This window comes from Aegilops tauschii, chromosome 3, assembly GCF_002575655.3.
Source record: "Aegilops tauschii subsp. strangulata cultivar AL8/78 chromosome 3, Aet v6.0, whole genome shotgun sequence".
NCBI classification, from domain to species: Eukaryota; Viridiplantae; Streptophyta; class Magnoliopsida; order Poales; family Poaceae; genus Aegilops; species Aegilops tauschii.
In genome coordinates this window covers 309,920,831-309,940,552 of record NC_053037.3, presented here as the reverse complement: position 1 = coordinate 309,940,552, position 19,722 = coordinate 309,920,831, and positions in this window count along the sequence as shown.

The following is a 19,722-nucleotide window of genomic DNA, read 5'->3' as shown; positions in this document are numbered from 1 at the left end:
CGCGGCGGCCCGAACCTGGGTAAAACTGCCAGTGTGATCTCTGTTGTGTTGCGCGATGCTCTCTGCTCTTTGTGCAATGTGCTCATCCCCCCTGCCGAACCACAAGGGGCTCATGGCCCCATAGGTGGCCGTGGTTTCCCATGACAAAATACTTGCAACCCAACGCGAAAGAGGGGTTGTCAATCCCTCTACGATAAAAGATAGATTAAATTGTATGAGATTGGATATATAGATCTAGCAAAAACACAAAATAAAATAAGTAAAGGAAAAGTGCAACAAGGTATTTTTGGGTTTTTTGGAATAATAGACCTGAAAAAATATGATAAAAGATAGACCCCTGGGCTGTAGATTTCACTAGTAGCTTCTCTCGAGAAAATAGCATACGGTGGGTAAATAAATTACTGTTGGGCAATTGATAGAAGAGCAAATAATTATGACGATATCCAAGGCAATGATCATGTATATAGGCATCGCGTCCAAGATTAGTAGACCGACTCCTTCCTGCATCTACTACTATTACTCCACACATCGACCACTATGCGGCATGCATCTAGTGTATTAAGTTCATGGAGAAACGGAGTAATGCAATAAGAACGATGACATGATGTAGACAAGATCTATTCATGTAGGAATAGACCCCATCTTTTTATCCTTAATAGTAACAATCCATGCTTGCCTCGCTACCCCTTCTGTCACTGGGTGAGGACACCGCAAGATCGAACCCATCACAAATCACCTATTCCCATTGCAAGAAAAATCAATCTAGTTGGCCAAACCAAATCAAAGTTTCGAAGAAGAAATACGAGGTTCTAATAATCATGCATATAAGAGATTAAAGATAACTCAAATAATATTCATAGATAGATCTAATCATAAACTCGCACTTCATCGGATCCCGAGAAACACACAACAAAAAGTCATTACATCAAATAAATCTCCAAGAACATCAGGGAGAACATTGTATTGAGAATCAAAAAGAGAGAAGAAGCCATCTACCTACTGCCTACGGACCCGTAGATCTATGGTGAACTACTCATGCATCATCGGAGGAGCACCAATGAGGATGATGAACCCCTCTGTGATCATGTTACCCTCCGGCAGAGTGCTGGAATAGGGCTCTAGATTTGATCTTGTGGTTCTGGAACTTCGGTGGATGGAATTGTGTTTCGATCGCTCCCCTAGGGTTTCTGGAATATCTGAGTATTTATAGACCCGAGAGGCGGTGGAGAGGACCTCTAGGGGCCCCACCACCCACCTGGGCGCGCCAGAGGCCCAGGTGGGTGGTGGTCCCCATGGGCCTCCCCTCTGGTGTATCCTTGGCTCCCAAGTTGTCTTCTGGTCCCAAAAAAATCTCCAGAAAGTTTCGTGGCATTTGGACTTCGTTTGGTACTGATATTCTATGAAGTAAAAAAAGCAAAAAATAGCAACTGGCACTGGGCACTATGTTAATAGGTTAGTCCCAAAAAATGATATAAAGTTGCTATAAAATGAATGTAAAAGATCCAAGAATGATAATATAACAGCATGGAACAATAAAAAATTATAGATACTTTGGACACGTATCAGCATCCCCAAGCTTAATTCCTGCTCGTCCTCGAGTAGGTAAATGATAAAAATAGAATTTTTAGTATGGAATGTTGCCTAACATGTTCATCACATATTCTTTTCTTTTGTAGCATGAACATTTGGGCTTTAAAATGGTTCAAAGCAGTAGTCTATAACTGACATAAAGACTTCAATACTCAAGAATATCAACCAGCAACCATGTCTTTCAAAATATCAACACTAAAGAAAGCTATCCCTGGCCCATCATGCTCAATCATTGCCCCATTCACGAAATACACTCGAATATTAGCTACATCCAATGCACAAGTATTATCATAGTGCTGCCTAGTTGGTGCTTTATAAGAGAAGATGGAGACTCAGATAAAAATAAAAATTGCATGAAGTAAATAGATAGGCCCTTCGCAGAGGGAAGCGAAGATTTGTAGAGGTGCTAGAGCTCAAAGCTTAAATTGAGAGATATTTTTTTGAGAGCCATGCTTTTCCCATCAACAAAAACGACCGAGTAGTTCCCAATACTTACTATGCTAGATACATCATAGGCAGTTCCCAAAAATAAAATAAAGTTTATTATTTGTCCACCATTCTTTCACAGTCCATGGCTAGCCGTATCTGCTACCTCTTGAGCTTGCGTTGTTTTTTCCCTCGAAGAGGAAAGGGTGATGCAGCAAAGTACAGTAAGTATTTCCCTCAGCTTTTGAGAACTAAGGTATCAATCCAATAGGAGATAATGCGCAAGCCACCGAATACCTACACAAACAGACACCAACTTGCACCCAACACGATAAAGGGGTTCTCAATCCCTTCACGGTTATTTGCAAAGTGAGATCTGATAGAGATGGATAAACAGTAAAGTAATATCTTTGGTATTTTTGGTTTATGGAAAGGAAAGTAAAAGATTGCAAAGAATGTAAATAGGAAACTAAAATTTTAGATTGGAAACTTACATGATGGAAAATAGACCCGGTGGCCATAGGTCTCAGTAGAGGCTTCTCTCAAGATAGAAATTATTACGGTGGGTGAACAAATTACTGCCGAGCAATTGATAGAAAAGTGCAAAGTTATGACGATATCTAAGGCAATGATCATGAATATAGGCAGCACGTCCGTGTCAAGTAGACCGAAATGATTCTGCATCTACTACTATTACTCCACACATCGACCACTATCCATCATGCATCTTGAGTATTAAGTTCATAAAGAACGGAGTAACGCCTTAAGCAAGATGACATGATATAGAGGAATTAACTCAAGCATTATGGTAAAAAACCATCTTTTTATCCTCGATGGCAACAATACAATACGTGTCGTTTCCCCTTCTGTCACTAGGATCGAGCACCGCAAGATTGAACCCAAAGCTAAGCACTTCTCCCATTGCAAGAAAAACTAATCTAGTTGGCCAAACAAAATCGATAGTTCGAAGAGACTTGCAAAGATATCAAATCATGCATATAAGAATTCAGAGAAGATTCAAATACTATTCATAGATAAGCTGATCATAAATCCAATATTCATCAGATCTCGGCAAACACACCGCAAAAGAGTATTACATCGAATAGATCTCCAAGAACATCGAGGAGCACCGCAATAAAAAAAATTACCATGCTGTTTAGAGACTCTCAAAATCAAGGTTGTCAGAATCGTGATTCTGGATCGGATCGGAGCTCCAATGATAGGATCACAAATTGTAGAATCTTCACTATCAGGATCGTGGAAACATAGATTCTAGAGACCAAAATCGTAGAATCAGAGAGGTTAGGTTGGATCGCAAAGTCAGAGAATTGTATAACATAATTGCGATTCTGACAACCTTGCTCAAAATAATATAAGCAAAGTGCGAGAGTTCATCAATTTCTATAAAATAAAAACCACCGCCGTGCTCTAAAAGATATAAGTGATGTACCAGAGCAAATTTGCCTAGCTCAAAAGATATAAGTGAAGCACATAGAGTATTCTAATAAATCACGATTCATGCGTGTCTCTCCCAAAAGGTGTGTACAGCAAGGATGATTGTGGCAAACTAAAAAGAAAAGACTCAAATCATGCAAGACACTCCAAGCAAAACACTTATCATGTGGTGAATAAAAATATAGCCTCAAGTAAAGTTACAGATAGACGAAGACGAAAGAGGGGATGCCTTCCCGGGGCATCCCCAAGCTTAGGCTCTTGGTTGTCCTTGAATATTATCTTGGGGTGCCTTGGGCATCCCCAAGATTAGGCTCTTGCAACTCCTTATTCCATAGTCCATCAAATCCTTACCCAAAACTTGAAAACTTCACAACACAAAACTCAACAGAAAATCTCATAAGCTCCATTAGTATAAGAAAATAAATCACCACTTTTGGTGTAATATCTACTGTATTCCAATTTTTCCATGGTTTATACCCCCCCCCGATACTAGCCATAGATGCATCAAAATAAGCAAACAACACGCAAAAAATAGAATTTGTCAAAAACAGAACAGTTTGTAGTAATCTGGATATTTCGAATACTTCTGTAACTCGAAAAATTCTGAAAAATAGGAAAACCTAAGATTTTTTATTAATATTCTGCAAAAAGTGTATTTTATCATGCTTCTGTGATTTTCAACAATTCTGGGACTGAGCGCAAAAGTTTCTATTTTTTAGCAAGATCAAATCAACTATCACCGTAAGCTATCCCAAAGGTCTTACTTGGCACAAACACTAATTGAAACATAAAACCACATCTAACCAGGGGCTAGATGAATTATTTATTGCAAAACAGAACCTAAAAAGCAAAAACAAGAAATAAAATTGGGTTGCCTCCCAACAAGCGCTATTGTTTAACGCCCTTAACTCGGCATTGAGATTTCAATGGTGCTCACATGAAAGATAATAATTGAAACACAAAGACAGCGTCATAAAACATGTGACAAACATATTTAAGTCTAACATACTTCCTATGCATAGGCATTTTATAGGCAAACAAATTATCAAGATAAGAAAAACCTAGCATATGCAAGGAGGAAGAAAGAAACAATAGCAATCTCAAGTAATTTAGTAACATGAAATTTTTTACAACCATATTTTCCTATCTCATAATAATTACATGTGGGATCATACTCAAATTCAACAATATAACTATCACATAACATATTCTCTAGATGATCCACATGCATGCAAAGTTGACACTCTTCCAAGATAGTGGGATTAACATTAACTAAAGTCATGACCTCTCCAAACCCACTTTTATCAAAAAATTCATAAGATTGAACATTATCCAAATATGTGAGATCTAAAGTTGACACTGTTCCAAACCCACTTTCAATATTATTGCAAACATTATCAATCTCATATTCATCATGGGGCTTAAATAAATTTTCAAGATCATAAGAAGAATCACCCCAATCATGATCATTGCAACAAGTAGTAGACATAGCAAACTTAGCATCCCCAAGCTTAGGGTTTTGCATATTGTAAACACAATTGACATTAATAGAATTTATAATAACATCATTGCAATCATGCTTTTTATTTAAAGATCTATCGTGAATCACTTCATAAAGCACTTCATCACAATTTTCAGATTCACGGATTTCAAGCAAAACCTCATAAATATAATCTAGTGCCCTCAAATCACTAGGAATTGGCTCATCATAATTGGATATCTTAAAAAGATTAGCAAGTGGATGAGGATCCATAAACTTTTAGCAAGCGAAGATGCAAGCAAAAAGAAGGCACATGGTAACACAAGCAAATAAAAGATCTAACGGAAGAAGGGCGAAGAAAAGTTAAATATTTTCAAAAATTGTTTTAGAAGTGGGGGAGAGGGAAACGAGAGGCGAATGGCGAATAATGTAATACGAGGGATGAGAGTTTATGATGGGTACTTGGTATGTCTTGACTTGGCATAGATCTCCCCGGCAACGGCGCTCTAAATTCTTCATGCTACTTCTTGAGCTTGCGTTGGTTTTTCCCTTGAAGAGGAAAGGGTGATGCAGCAAAGTAGAGTAAGTATTTCCCTCAGCTTTTGAGAACAAAAGTATCAATCCAGTAGGAGACAACGCGCAAGCCACCAAATACCTGCACAAACAAACACCAACTTGCACCCAACGCGATAAAGGGGTTGTCAATCCCTTCACGGTTATTTGCAAAGTGAGATCTGATAGAGATGGATAAACGATAAAGTAATATTTTTGGTATTTTTGGTTTATGGAACGAAAAGTAAAAGATTGCAAAGAAAGTAAATAGGAAACTGAAATTGTAGATCGGAAACTTATATTATGGAAAATAGACCCGACGGCCATAGGTTTCACTAGAGGCTTCTCTCAAGATAGAAATATTACGGTGGGTGAACAAATTATTGCCGAGCAATTGACAGAAAAGCGCAAAGTTATGACGATATCTAAGGTAATGATCATGAATATAGGCATCACGTCTGTGTCAAGTAGACCGAACCGATTCTGCATCTACTACTATTACTCCACACATCGACCGATATCCAGCATGCATCTAGAGTATTAAGTTCATAAAGAACGGAGTAACGCCTTAAGCAAGATGACATGATGTAGAGGAATTAACTCAAGCATTATGATAAAAAAACATCTTTTTATCCTCGATGGCAACAATACAATACATGTCGTTTCCCCTTCTGTCACTAGGATCGAGCACCGCAAGATTGAACCCAAAGCTAAGCACTTCTCCCATTGCAAGAAAAACCAATCTAGTTGGCCAAACCAAATCGATAGTTCGAAAAGACTTGCAAATATTATTCAAATCATGCATCTAAGAATTCAGAGAAGATTCAAATAATATTCATAGATAAGCTGACCATAAATCCACAATTCATCGGATCTCAGCAAACACACCGCAAAGGAGTATTACATCAAATAGATCTCCAAGAACATCGAGCAGAACTTTGTATTGAGAATCAAAGAGAGAAGAAGCCATCTAGCTACTAGCTATGGACCCGTAGGTCTGTGGTAAACTACTCACGCTTCATCGGAGAGGCAATGGTGTTGATGTAGAAGCCATCCATGATCGAATCCCCCACCGGCAGGATGCCGGAAAAGGCCCCTAGATGGGATCTCACGGGTACAGAAGGTTGCGGCGGTGGAAAAGTGGTTTCGTGGCTCTCCTGGAAGTTTTTGGGGTATTTGAGAATATATATAGGAGGAAGATCTAGGTCAGGGGTCATCGAGGGGCCCACAAGGTCGGGGGTCGTGCCCTACCCTCCTGGGCGCGCCCTCCACCCTTCTGGCCGCCTCGTGGCTCTTCTGACTTGCACTCCAAGTCTCCTGGGTGTCTTCTGGTCCAAGAAAAATCATCGCGAAAGTTTTATTCCGTTTGGACTTCGTTTGGTATTCCTTTTCTGCAAAAATCTAAAACAAGGAAAAAACAGGAACTGGCACTCGGCTCTAGGTTAATAGGTTAGTCCCAAAAATCATATAAAATAGCATATTAATGCATATACAACATCCAAAACAAATAATATAATAGCGTGGAACAATCAAAAATTATAGATACGTTGGAGACGTATCAGTATCCACGGGTGCCTTCCATACCAACACTTTCCAAGGAATTTATTATTTGACAACATAAAGTAAATTTCTTTTTCATTTCGGGACCGGGCATCCCTATTACCGCCACACTCTCGTGCAATGACAAGTGAATAAACACTCATCTTGAGAATAACACATCTAGCATGGAAAAAATATTGGCCACCCCATGCCGCTTCATGAGCGGTACGGGGCACACAAAAGGAAATTCATTTTGAAAAATAGAATTGGCACATACAAATTTACTTAGTATGGCATGGAAATACCGCATATAGGTAGGTATGGTGGACTCATATGGCAAAATTGGTTTAAGGATTTTTGTATGCACAAGTAGTATTCCCACTTAATGCAAATGGAGGCTAGCAAATAGATTGAGAAGCAACCAACCAAGAAACAAAAATTCTCATAAACAAGCATTAAGCGTAACTAACACCGAATAATGCACCACAAGTAGGATGTAATTTCATTGCATAACTATTGAATTTCGTGCTTGCATAAGGAATCACAAACCTTAACACCAATATTCTTACTAAAGCATAATTACTCACCAACATGACTCATATATTACTATCGTCATATCTCAAGACTATTACAAAGAATCAAGTTTATTTTGTCCAATGATCTTCATGAAAGCTTTTATTATATCCCTCTTGAATATCTATCACTTTGGGACTAATTTCATATATTGCAATTGCTTTTGACAAGCTCAAACAAATTTAAGTGAAGAACATGAGCATAAAAAATTTCATCTCTCAAAATAATATAAGTGAAGCATGAGAGAATTTCTTCAAAGATTTACTAACTCTCAAATTAATCTAAGTGAAGCATGAGATTGTTTCTTCAAAAAATTAAAGCACCACCATGCTCAAAACGATATAAGTGAAGCACTAGAGCAATTCCATAGCTCAAATTTTTTTGAGTGAAGCACATAGAACAATTCTAACAAATCATAGCATAATTATGGCTCTCTCAAATAGGTGTGTCCAGCAAGGATGATTGCAACAAACTAAAAAGAAAAATAAGCAAAGACTCATATAATACAAGACGCTCCAAGCAAAACTCATGATATGTCACGAATCAAAATATAGCTCCAAGTAAAATTACCTATGGTTGTTAGAAGAAAGAGGGGATGCTTTCCGGCGCATCCCCAAGCTTAGTTGCTTGGTTCTCCTTGAATATTAGCTTGGGGTGCCATGGGCATCCCCAAGCTTAGGCTCTTTTCACTCCTTATTCCTTCATCCATCATGATCTCACCCAAAACTTGAAAACTTCAATCACACAAAACTTAACAAAACCTTCGCGAGATCCGTTAGTATAATAAAGCAAATCACCACTTTAATTATTGTTGCCAATCCATTCATATTTTATTATTGAATTGTACCTACTGTATTCTAACTTTACCATGGCTTATACCCCCCGATACAATCCATAGGTTCATCAAAATAAGCAACAATGCAACAAAAACAGAATCTGTCAAAAGCAGAAAAGTCTGTAGTAATCTGAACTCTAACCATACTTCTGTAACTACAAAAATTCTGAAAATAAGGACAACATAGAAAATTTCTATATAAATCTTGTTTAAAAAATTCAGAATTTTACCACGCTTATGTGATTTTTAACAATTCTACTACTGGACACAAAAGTTTCTGTTTTTCAACAAGATCAAATCAACTATCACACAACATGATACTAAAGGCTTTACTTGGCACAAACACTAATTAAAACATAAAAACACAATCATAACAGTAGCATAATTGTGCAAACACTCAAGAACCGAAAGAAAAAGGCAAAAATAAGTTTTATTCATTGGGTTACCTCCCAACAAGCGCTATCGTTTTATGCCCCTGGCTAGGCATAATGCATAGATTCAAGTATTGTCATTTTTCCTCTTATTTTCCATAGATGTGTTTTTGTCATGAGGGTTCTCAAATATAACTTGAAATACATTGTCCATAGAAATTTTAGCATTATCAAGTTGTCCATCTTTATACCCCCTTTGATTCCTGGCTACAATCAAACAATATTGTTGATTAACATCATTAAAAACTTGTTGGATCACATTCAAAATGGGGAGGCGCATGATATTCACTGCCTTTATAAGGAGATAAGGATTCCCCTTCTTCACCCACACCTTCTCTTTCTCTACCCTTCCATTCTTGAGCTCCAGCGCCCAAGTCCTCATCCTTTTCGCTTCAGGAAAGCACTAAACCATGTCCGGATCTGGAGGACAAGGCAAGTGGATGGCCTCCTTTGTCAAGGAGAAGGACATCACCGAGCTTCGGGTGGCCGGGTATCTGGCGAAGGAAATCGCCCACCGCCTACCGTCCAAGGGGCAAGTCATCCCCACACCGAAGCCCAACGAGAGGGTGGTGTTCATCCCTCATTTCATCCGCGGGTTAGGGTTTCCACTCCACCCTTTCGTCCGCGGACTGATGTTCTATTACGGGCTAGATTTCCATGATCTAGCCCCGAATTCCTTCCTCAATATCTCGACATTTATTGTCGTGTGCGAGGCCTTCCTCTGCATACCTCCCCACTTCGAACTATGGCTTAAGATCTTCAATGTAAAGCCGAAGGTGGTGGATGGCCAACACGCGGAGTGCGGAGGAGCCATGGTGAGCAAGATGCCCAACGTCACATGGCCCAAAGGCACGTTCATGGAGACTATCAAGGAGTGGCAGAAGTTGTGGTTCTATATCACAGAGCCTTGCGACGCCACCTGGGCCGCAGCTCCCGAGTTCAAATCTGGAGCTCCAATGCGGCTCACCTCCTGGATAGAGAAGGGCCCAAATTGGTCTTCGTCGGACGAGCTGATAGCGCTGCAAACGCGCATCCAGAGCATGGTGCATAAAAATATCAAGCTCGTCCACGTGATCTAGGTGATGCTAGTTCGCCGGATCCTACCATGCCAGAGCTGAACATGCCCTTTATGGGGATTTGATTCGGAGAAGCACCAGACCTTGGAGAGACTCTTCGGTACCACCCACGAAGATGCCTGGAAGTTGCTCTTTAAGGGCAACGAGACACCGCCGGCCATAGACTCGGACCGCGGGCACGATCTTGCCCATCCCGCTAGTGCGGTAAGTCTTTCTTGTCCTAAGGTGCATCCTCTGCTTGCTTTTTCAAGGAAGATATCTAAAACTTCACTATTTACTTTTTCAGGGCTGGACGAAGAAGGCGGAGCGGATTCAGTGTGCGGCTCCGCTGCCCGAGGAACCAGTCATCCCGCTCTTGGCGAAGATGCTGGTTTCGGCGCCCTACAAGGCACCAGAGAAGAAGGCCAAGGGGGTCAAGAGTGGCCCTCGCTGCAAGGGCGCTTTGGACAGGACGTCCGAAGACAACGAGACTCCCTCCTTTGCCGCCGAAGACGATAATGATGAGGAGGAGGAAGAAGAGGGCGGCCTCCACAAATCTGGAGGCGAAGGTGCCTAAGAGGTGGAAGGGCTCCTTCGCAGATTACTCTGCATGGGATGTCGACAGCAGCCCAGAGCAACGCCCCCGAAGTAAGCCCCTGGCCGCATCATAAGTACTAAAAAGCCCATACGCATCCATATATTCGGCCTCTCCTCTTTATGGTATTAATATGGTTAATCGTGCTATTGCAGTCCGGCCCATGACAGCTCCCCGCGAACCTCATCAGGAGGTTCGCTGGATTCGAAGGCAATGGCCAGCGAGTCACCGCCGGCCACTCAATCTTCTTCGGCCAAGGGTGACACTGAGGTGTTGTCCCGAAGGACCTTCCCCGGCCAGGGGGAAGCCCAGGAGACTGTCCGAGAGGCGCCGAAGGGCAAAACCTCAGTCGCCGGACATATGGGGAGCAGACCCCCATGGAGACCGGCTATGGGGGCCGTATTCAGTTCAGCCCCCAGCCGGATACGGTTCCGGAGACCTATACGGCTCTGGAATCCGGCGAGCAGCCTCCTTCGAGAGAAGGAGGTGTGCCTGTCCCGCCGGTGACCTCTGTCCAACCAGAGGCACCGGATAATCTGCTGGAAGCGCTACGATGTGCTTCCATTGTGGAGGAACACCGTATCCTTATGGGTACGGTGATTGAGAGGGTTCAGTCCATCAAGAGCGGACTGGCCGAAGCCTGCAGCGGCCTAATGACAGGTTTTGAGGTAAGCGACGCAAAAGAGAAAATCCCAATATAGACAGTAGCCCGTGAGACACTGTTCGGTGTTCGGAAAGAAAAGCCGGACAGAGGATCAATTAAATTTCGCAGGAAACTAGCTAAATATGTCTTATGTGAATAAGCAGGCGTCGTTGCTGGCCGCGACCTCACACACTGCCGAAGTCTCCGGACTAAAGCAGAGATTGGAGCAGGCCGAGGAAGAGCTCGGCCAAGCGAGGAAGCAGCTAGAAGACCAGCAAGGTATGCAATGACTCGCTATATATTCGGAAAGAATAAATGATGTGTATTGATCGTAATGTCATGATATGTGTAGGAGCGACGACCGAGGTCGAGGCCCTTAAAAAGGCCCTGGCCGAAGCCGAGGAGAAGCCGCCCGTAAGAAGCTCAAGGCCAGGCTTAACGAGGTCCAACAAGAGCTCCAGGACGCTGTGAAAAAATACGAGACTTTGGAGTGCGATGTTTCGGCTCGAGAGACCGAACTCGCCAAGGCTCGCCAAAGCGCGGAAGAGGCCGGGGTTGAAGCCCAGGGCACCCTCCAGGAGATCCAGGAGGCCAAGAAGATCGCGGCGGGTAAGGCGTTTAGTATGCAAAGCAAGTATGTGAATAAGAAGTATTTCTTACTAACCCGGATTCAGAGTTCTCCAGGGGCGTTTGTGGATCTGCTGCGCAGTGTGTCAGCCGCTGCAGAGTTCTTCCGAGCCAAAGAAGGGAGCTCAACGGAGAAGCTGTTCTGGTCGCAATACCTCGCGCTAGAACATCCAGTGCCCTTCACCGATCAGCTAAAACAGCTGGTCGAGCTGCATAGGGTGGCCGAACTGGCCATGAAGGATTTAATAATCCGGCTGTGGCCTGCCGAAGCTATACCCAGTAGCTACTTCGGTCTCGTGAAACGGCTGGTAGGTGCCTGCCCTCGGCTGGACGTCGTCAAGCAGTCGGCCTGCATCGAGGGTACGCGCATGGCCTTCGCCCGTGTCAAGGTGTGGTGGGCGAAGATGGATGCCGTCAAGCTTGTGACCGAAGGGCCGCCCGAAGGCAAGGAGCACCCCACGCCTGAGCGGTATTTTGAAGACGTCCTGGAGGGGTCTCGCATTGTGGCAACGCAATGTGTGAAAGACATTATCTTTGAATGAATATATTCATGTTGTCTCTGCCTTGTATGATGAAACAAAGTTGTTATGTAATATAATGTTTTTTAAATCACCTCCTGTGCGGCCGTGTTGTATGAAATCTGAGAGTTAGCCAATCGTCAGCTTCTGCCCCCATGTAGGTAGTACGGGGGTGTTCGGGATGTAATCTAAACACTCTTGATCCAATTGTTTGGTCCTTGAAGGAGGTGTTTAGCACAACGAACGAGGCAATCAGACTATTCGGCTTGAACACCCTCACTTATCCATAGGAGTTTGACAATAAAAATTTAGGCACAGCCCTTGGTATCCAAACTAGGAAGTTGTAAATACCTGATTGGGCAAGTACCAATCCCTCACGTATTGCGGAAAAAATCTCTAAAGATTTGAGACCTCCGAAGAGCTGACCGGCTCTCGCCACATCATGACAGTCAGTTTTCGGCTTTCTCTACTAAGGTGCTCCTTCGGGTAAACCAGGGCACAATCGCAGTAGTTCTCCCTTTACTACCTCAGCCGATATAGAGGAACGTAAGGTAGCAAGCACAGGAGCCGGGCAACCCAACTATTGACCAAAGACATGATTCGGAGCCAATGCATATAGTGCTAAATTCGAGGTGCCGAACTATACTGTAAAAAGTGTTCGGACTTTGTTGCCGTAGTGCGGGGCGCTATGAAGCCCTTGGCAAATGTGAAATGTACCAAAGTGTACGGGTGCTATCTGATAAGGTTATCAACAGAAAAAAAGGAAAACAGAAAAGGAGCAAAGGTAATGAGCTGGGGCCCTAAAATTTGGGCCGCAAACCGTTTCCATTATAATTTGATTAATATGTCAAAGTGCATTGATACAAATAGTGCGATAAGCAACAGGCTATTTGACATGCCACAACCAAGGGAGAGCTGCGTGTGGGTCCTGAAAACAGGTAGAGTGGTCGTTAAAGAAACAACCTAGAAATTCCCCTCTATGTCCAAGTTGACTGTTGTCTTGGTGTATTTGTCATTCGAAAGGACCTGTGATCAAGCCACCAGGGAAGGCCTGTGGAAAAGAAACCTGAAAAGGGAAGAAAAAGAAAAAGTGAAAGTATGTGTGTGTCCGGGGTCGGTCGAGCCGTACTGTGGATCACCAGCTAGCTATGCCTCCGTCTATGCCCATGGTATTTTGAGTGCGTAGTGATGGACGCGTGGTACGAATGCCGCCAATTGATCGGGACTCAGGCGGAGGCCATATTGCTAGTCGAGCTCTTGATGAGCTGAGCTGTCCTGCTGCGGAGTAGTCTGGACTCTCTTGACAGTGTGCGGGAGTTAGGCCGCCGAATTAAGGTTCTGTTTGAGAAGGCCGCTCTGTACTTCTGCTGCTAAGGCAGCGGTGTGCTCCTCGGTACGGAGGGAGCGTTCCATGTTTCCATTAACTGTTATGACGCCGCGTGGTCCGAGCATCTTGAGCTTGATATAAGCATTGTGTGGCACCACGTTAAATCGAGCAAATGCCGTTTGTCCCAGCAGTGCGTGATAGCCGCTGCGAAAGGGGACGATATCGAAGATTAATTCTTCGCTTCGGAAGTTATCCGGAGATCCGATGACAACCTCGAGTGTGATTGAGCCCGTACAGCGGGCCTCTACACCTGGTATGAATCCTTTAAAGGTAGTCTTTGTGGGCTTGATCCGTGATGGGTTAATGCCCATTTTGCGCACTTTATCCTGATAGAGCAGATTGAGGCTGCTGCCACCGTCCATGAGGACTCGCGTCAGGTGGAATCCATCAATGATTGGGTCGAGGACCAGTGTGGCTGAACCGTCATGACGGATACTGGTCGGATGATCCCGACGATCAAAAGTGATCAGGCATGACGACCATGGATTGAATTTAGGGCCGACTAGCTCTATCGCATAGACGTCCCTGAGCGCGCGCTTGCGCTCCCTCTTGGGGATGTCTGTAGCATATATCATGTTCACCGTTTTGACCTGAGGGGGAAACTTCTTTTGTCCCCCTGTGTTCGGTTGCCGGGGCTCCTCGTCATCGTCCTCACTTTGCGATCACTTTTCCTTGTTCTCGGCATTTAACTTGCCGGCCTGTTTAAAAACCCAACAATCTCTGTTGGTATGATTGGCTGGTTTGTTTGGGGTGCGATGGATCTGGCATGGACGATCGAGTATGTGGTCCAAGCTGGATGGTCCCTGATTGTTTCTTTTATATGGCTTCTTCCGCTGACCGGACTTAGAGCCACTGAATCCGGCGTTGACTGTCGTGTCATCGATGTTGTCACCATTGCTTCGGCGTCTGTGTCTGCTGCATCAGAGCTTGCCGTTGCTATTTTTGACCGCGGAGGTGCCCGTTTCACTTGCTGTGTTTTTGCTACGGGCCAGCCAACTATCCTCACCCGCACAAAAGCGGGTCATGAGTGCCGTGAGGGCTGCCATGGACTTCGGCTTTTCCTGGCCGAGGTGGCGGGCGAGCCATTCGTCACGGATGCTATGTTTAAAGGCTGCTAGGGCTTCGGCATCCGGACAGTCGACGATCTGGTTCTTTTTAGTTAGGAACCTAGTCCAGAATTTCCCGGCTGACTCTCCAGGCTGTTGAACTATGTGACTTAAGTCATCGGCATCTGGTGGCCGGACATATGTACCTTGGAAGTTGTCAAGGAAGGCTTCTTCCAAGTCCTCCCAGCTGCCAATAGAATTTTCACGCAGACTGTTTAACTAGTGCCGAGCTGGCCCTTTGAGTTTTAGTGGGGGGTATTTGATGGCGTGAAGGTAATCTCCGCTGGCCATATGGATGTGGAGAATAAAATCCTCGATCCATACCGCGGGATCGGTTGTTCCATCGTATGATTCGATATTTACGGGTTTAAACCCTTCTGGGAATTCATGATCCATTACTTCGTCAGTGAAGCAAAGAGGGTGTGCGGCGCCTCTATATCGGGCCGCATCGCGACGTAGCTCCGATGGAGTCCGTCTGCGGTTTTCGTCCCGGGCGTGACTAGGTTTGTCACGTCCGAATAGATAGCTGTCGTCGCGTGTCGAGGCACGTCCTCGCGATCCGTAGATTGATCTTGTATGTCCTACTCTACTGTCCAGGTCCTGCCAAAGGTCGTATGTATATCCCCGAGCTGTTTTATCTCTGTTTTGACGTTGAGGTGGGGCGGGTTGTTGTTCGGCTTGAGCTGCCGCTTTATCCTAACCGCGTGGTGGTCGGTCAGCCGCATTGTCCCGACCGCGTGGTGGTCGGTCGGCCGCATTGCGCAAGGGAGGTACGGGCTCTGGCGCCTCCTCGTCGAACTGAGGTAGCAATTTGCGCTTCGGGTAATTCTTGGCTGGGCGCTTGAGGCCGTATTCTTCGGCTGCCAGGGCATCAGTCCATCTGTTGTTGAGCAAATATTGGTCAGCTTGGAGCTGCTGCTTCTTCTTTTTCAGGCTCCTTGAAGTGGCTATTAGCTCGCGCTTGAAGCGCTCCTGCTCGAGAGGTTCCTCAGGCACGATGAAATCCTCGTGGCCGAGGCTCACCTCATCCTCGGAGAGCGGAAGATAATTACTGTCCTCCGAGTCGTTATGTATGGCCTGTTCATCAGGACGAACTTGCCCGTTTTCCTGTTCCTCCTGTTCGGAAGTTGCCTCAACAGGGTCTTCATTGTCTTCGGTGTCGTCCAGAGTATTGTTTTCTCCGGTGCCGGTATTGCCATCTTTTGCACGACGTGACTTAGAGCGGCGCCGCTGATGTCGGTGCTTAGGCTGTGTCCCAGGAGGTTTATCCTCGACTGGATCTTCTTTGTCGTCGTCGTTAGGTTCTTTAGGTGTATTCACCATGTACACTTCGTATGAAGAAGTGGCCGTCCAGCGTCCGGTAAACGACGGGTTTTGGCCATGCTCCTCATCTGCATCGTCATCCATACCGTCGATGTCTTCGGAGCCGTAATCGAGCATGTCGGTTAAGTCTTCGACAGTGGCTATGTAGTGGGTGGCGGGTGGGAAGCAAAATTCCCCGTCATCAGCTTCCAGTTCGATCCGGATATAGTTCGGCTGTGAATCCCCTGCTAAGGATAGATTTTTTAATGAGTTCAGCACGTCGCCTAAAGGCGAGTGCCGGAAGATGTCCGCGGCGCTGAATTCGGCGATCGATCTGCTCGACATACGCGGACGCACATGGTTCGGAACTTATAGCCGGAAACGAGTCCGAGGTTCCGGTGACACAGACATCACCCGAGGTTAGGTCTTTGTGCGGCTCCAATGCCGCGGAATCTGCGGCTTCCGTGGCGGGGTTGAGCTTCCCTTCCTCGGATGGCGCGATCTGCTCCGGATCTAAGGCCAGAGCGGCTACAGGTGCAATTTCCTGGGTATGGCCCGATGACAGATTTGGGTCATGTTCATCATGGTGACAGGGAGCGATTGTCGTGGTCTCGAATCCGTCGAAGATCAAGTCTCCGCAGATATCCGCGACGTAGTTCAAGCTCCCGAATCTGACCTGACGGCCAGGGGCGTAGCTATGGATCTGCTCCAGATGGCCAAGCAAGTTGGCCCGCAGTGCGAAGCCGCCGAACATGAAGATCTGTCCGGGGAGGAAGACCTCTCCTTGGACAACATTGTTGTGGATGATTGAAGGGGCCATCAAACCTTTTGGGGACGGCACAGTGGAACTCTCAATGAAAGCACCAATGTCGGTGTCAAAACCGGCGGATCTCGGGTAGGGGGTCCCGAACTGTGCGTCTAAGGTCGATGGTAACAGGAGACAGGGGACACAATGTTTACCCAGGTTCGGACCCTCTCTATTGGAGGTAATACTCTACTTCTTGCTTGATTGATCTTGATGAATATGAGTATTACAAGAGTTGATCTACCACGAGATCGTAATGGCTAAAACCCCTAGAAGTCTAGCCTGTATGACTATATCTCTTTCCGGACAAAGCCCTCCGGTTTATATAGACACCGGAGGGGACTAGGGTTGTACAAAGTTGGTTTACAGAGAAGGGAATCTTCATATTTGATCACCAAGCTTGCCTTCCATGCCAAGAAGAGTCCCATCCGGACACGGGTAAAGTCTTCGGTCTTTGTATCTTCACAGCCCATTAGTCCGGCCCATGTCCAATAGGCCGGACGCCCGAGGCCCCTTAGTCCAGGACTCCCTCACACGCCGTGGGCCGCAGGTAAGCAAGTCTGGGGACCCCCGTTCCCAGAACACCAACAGTAGCCCTCGGGCCCAAGGCGCGCTCGGACTTGGCTTCGAGGCGAAGCCAAGGGGCAAGTGTGGAGCGCCGCGGGCCCCAACAGCCTACGCCCTCGGTTGACGCGTGGCGATTGATGGGACGGGGGCGTCTCCGCTTCCCCACACTACCTCGGCAACTGCCCGACTTGACGAGTCTGTGATGCATGCAGAGAGAACTATCATTACTTGTGATCGTGGGGGTCGCCGGTTGGCCTTCTCCTGCTATAAATGAGGAGGGGGCGGAGCCCCCGTCGCCCATCTCTTCCTGCTCCGCTCGCTTCTTCTCCCTTGCTTCACTACTAGCAGCGACACCCCTGGCACCGGTGAAGAGGTTATCGGCCGCAGAGAAGGGGAAGGCCCGCTAGGAGGGGCCTGGTTTGCCGCCGCCCAAGAGGGGGCGCGGTCGCCCACGTAAGCACGTCGCGACCCCCGCCGTGGCCCCTTGCGGCCGCGGTGGTGCCTCCTCACGCGGTGAGAGCCGCTCATGTCATGGCAGTCCTGTCAATGAAGTTAGGTGCGCCATGGTTGCGCGGCCTCCCCGGTCGCGCTTCCACTCGGCGGAGGTGCTGCCGGAGTTCGTCGTGTGGTCGGAGAACTCGGCGGAGGGCAGCTCCCGCGCTTCTTCGCCGGCAAACTGCCGGCCACAGGTCCAGGCAGTCTCTGGCTGCAAGCGGACGGCTGCTGCAGCAAGGCTTCGTGGGTCGTGGTGGAAGTCTTCGTCGCGGGCAACGCAGCCCTGGCCCGCGGCTGGCAGACGTTTGGCCGCGCGCTCGGCCTGGGCAAGCGATGTACCATCCACTTCAAGTTTGATGGCAACGCGACCCTCTACGTGCGGGTATTCGGGGAAGATAGCCGCCGCGTCAGATGCTGCCCCGAGGACAATGACGGCGGCGAGGTGCTCAGCCTTGGCGACGGTCGTGACGAGGGTGAAGATGGACTTGCCCTCGGCGCTGGCCGTGGCTCGTCCAGCTATGGCGGCTGTTCCTCTGGCGACAGCTCCAGCAGCGGCGGCTATGACCAGTGATGACCCACAAGTATAGGGGATCTATCGTAGCCCTTTCGATAAGTAAGAGTGTCGAACCCAACGAGGAGCAGAAGGAAATGATAAGCGGTTTTCAGCAAGGTATTCTCTGCAAGTACTGAAATAAGTGGTAACAGATAGTTTTGTGATAAGGTAATTTGCAACGAGCAACAAGTAACAAAAGTAAATAGAATGCAGCAAGGTGGCCCAATCCTTTTTGTAGCAAAGGACAAGCCTGGACAAACTCTTATATAGAGAAAAGCGCTCCCGAGGACACATGGGAATTATCGTCAAGCTAGTTTTCATCACGTTCATATGATTCGCGTTCGATACTTTGATAATTTGATATGTGGGTGGACCGGTGCTTGGGTGCTGTTCTTACTCGAAGAAGCATCCCACTTATGATTAACCTCTATTGCAAGCATCCGCAACTACAACAAAAGTATTAAGGTAAACCTAACCATAGCATGAAACATATGGATCCAAATAATCCCCTTACGAAGCAACGCATAAACTAGGGTTGAAGCTTCTGTCACTCTAGCAACCCATCATCTACTTATTACTTCCCAATGCCTTCCTCTAGGCCCAAATAATGGTGAAGTGTCATGTAGTCGACGTTCACATGACACCACTAGAGGATAGACAACATACATCTCATCAAAATATCGAACGAATACCACATTCACATGACTACTAATAGAGAGACTTCTCCCATGTCCTCAGGAACAAACGTAACTACTCACAAAGCATATTCATGTTCATAATCAGAGGGGTATTAATATGCATAAAGGATCTGAACATATGATCTTCAACCAAATAAACCAGCTAGCATCAACTACAAGGAGTAATCAACACTACTAGCAACCTACAAGTACCAATCCCGGACTTGGAGACAAGAATTGGATACAAGAGATGAACTAGGGTTTTGAGAGGAGATGGTGCTGATGAAGATGTTGATGGAGATTGCCCTCTCCCGATGAGAGGAGCGTTGGTGATGACGATGGCGATGATTTCCCCCTCCCGGAGGGAAGTGTCCTCGGCAGAACAGCTCTGCCGGAGCCCTAGATTGGTTCCGCCAAGGTTCCGCCTCGTGGCGGCGGAGTCTCATCCCGAAAGGGTGCTTATGATTTTTTCCTGGACGAAAGACTTCATATAGCAGAAGATGGCCACCGG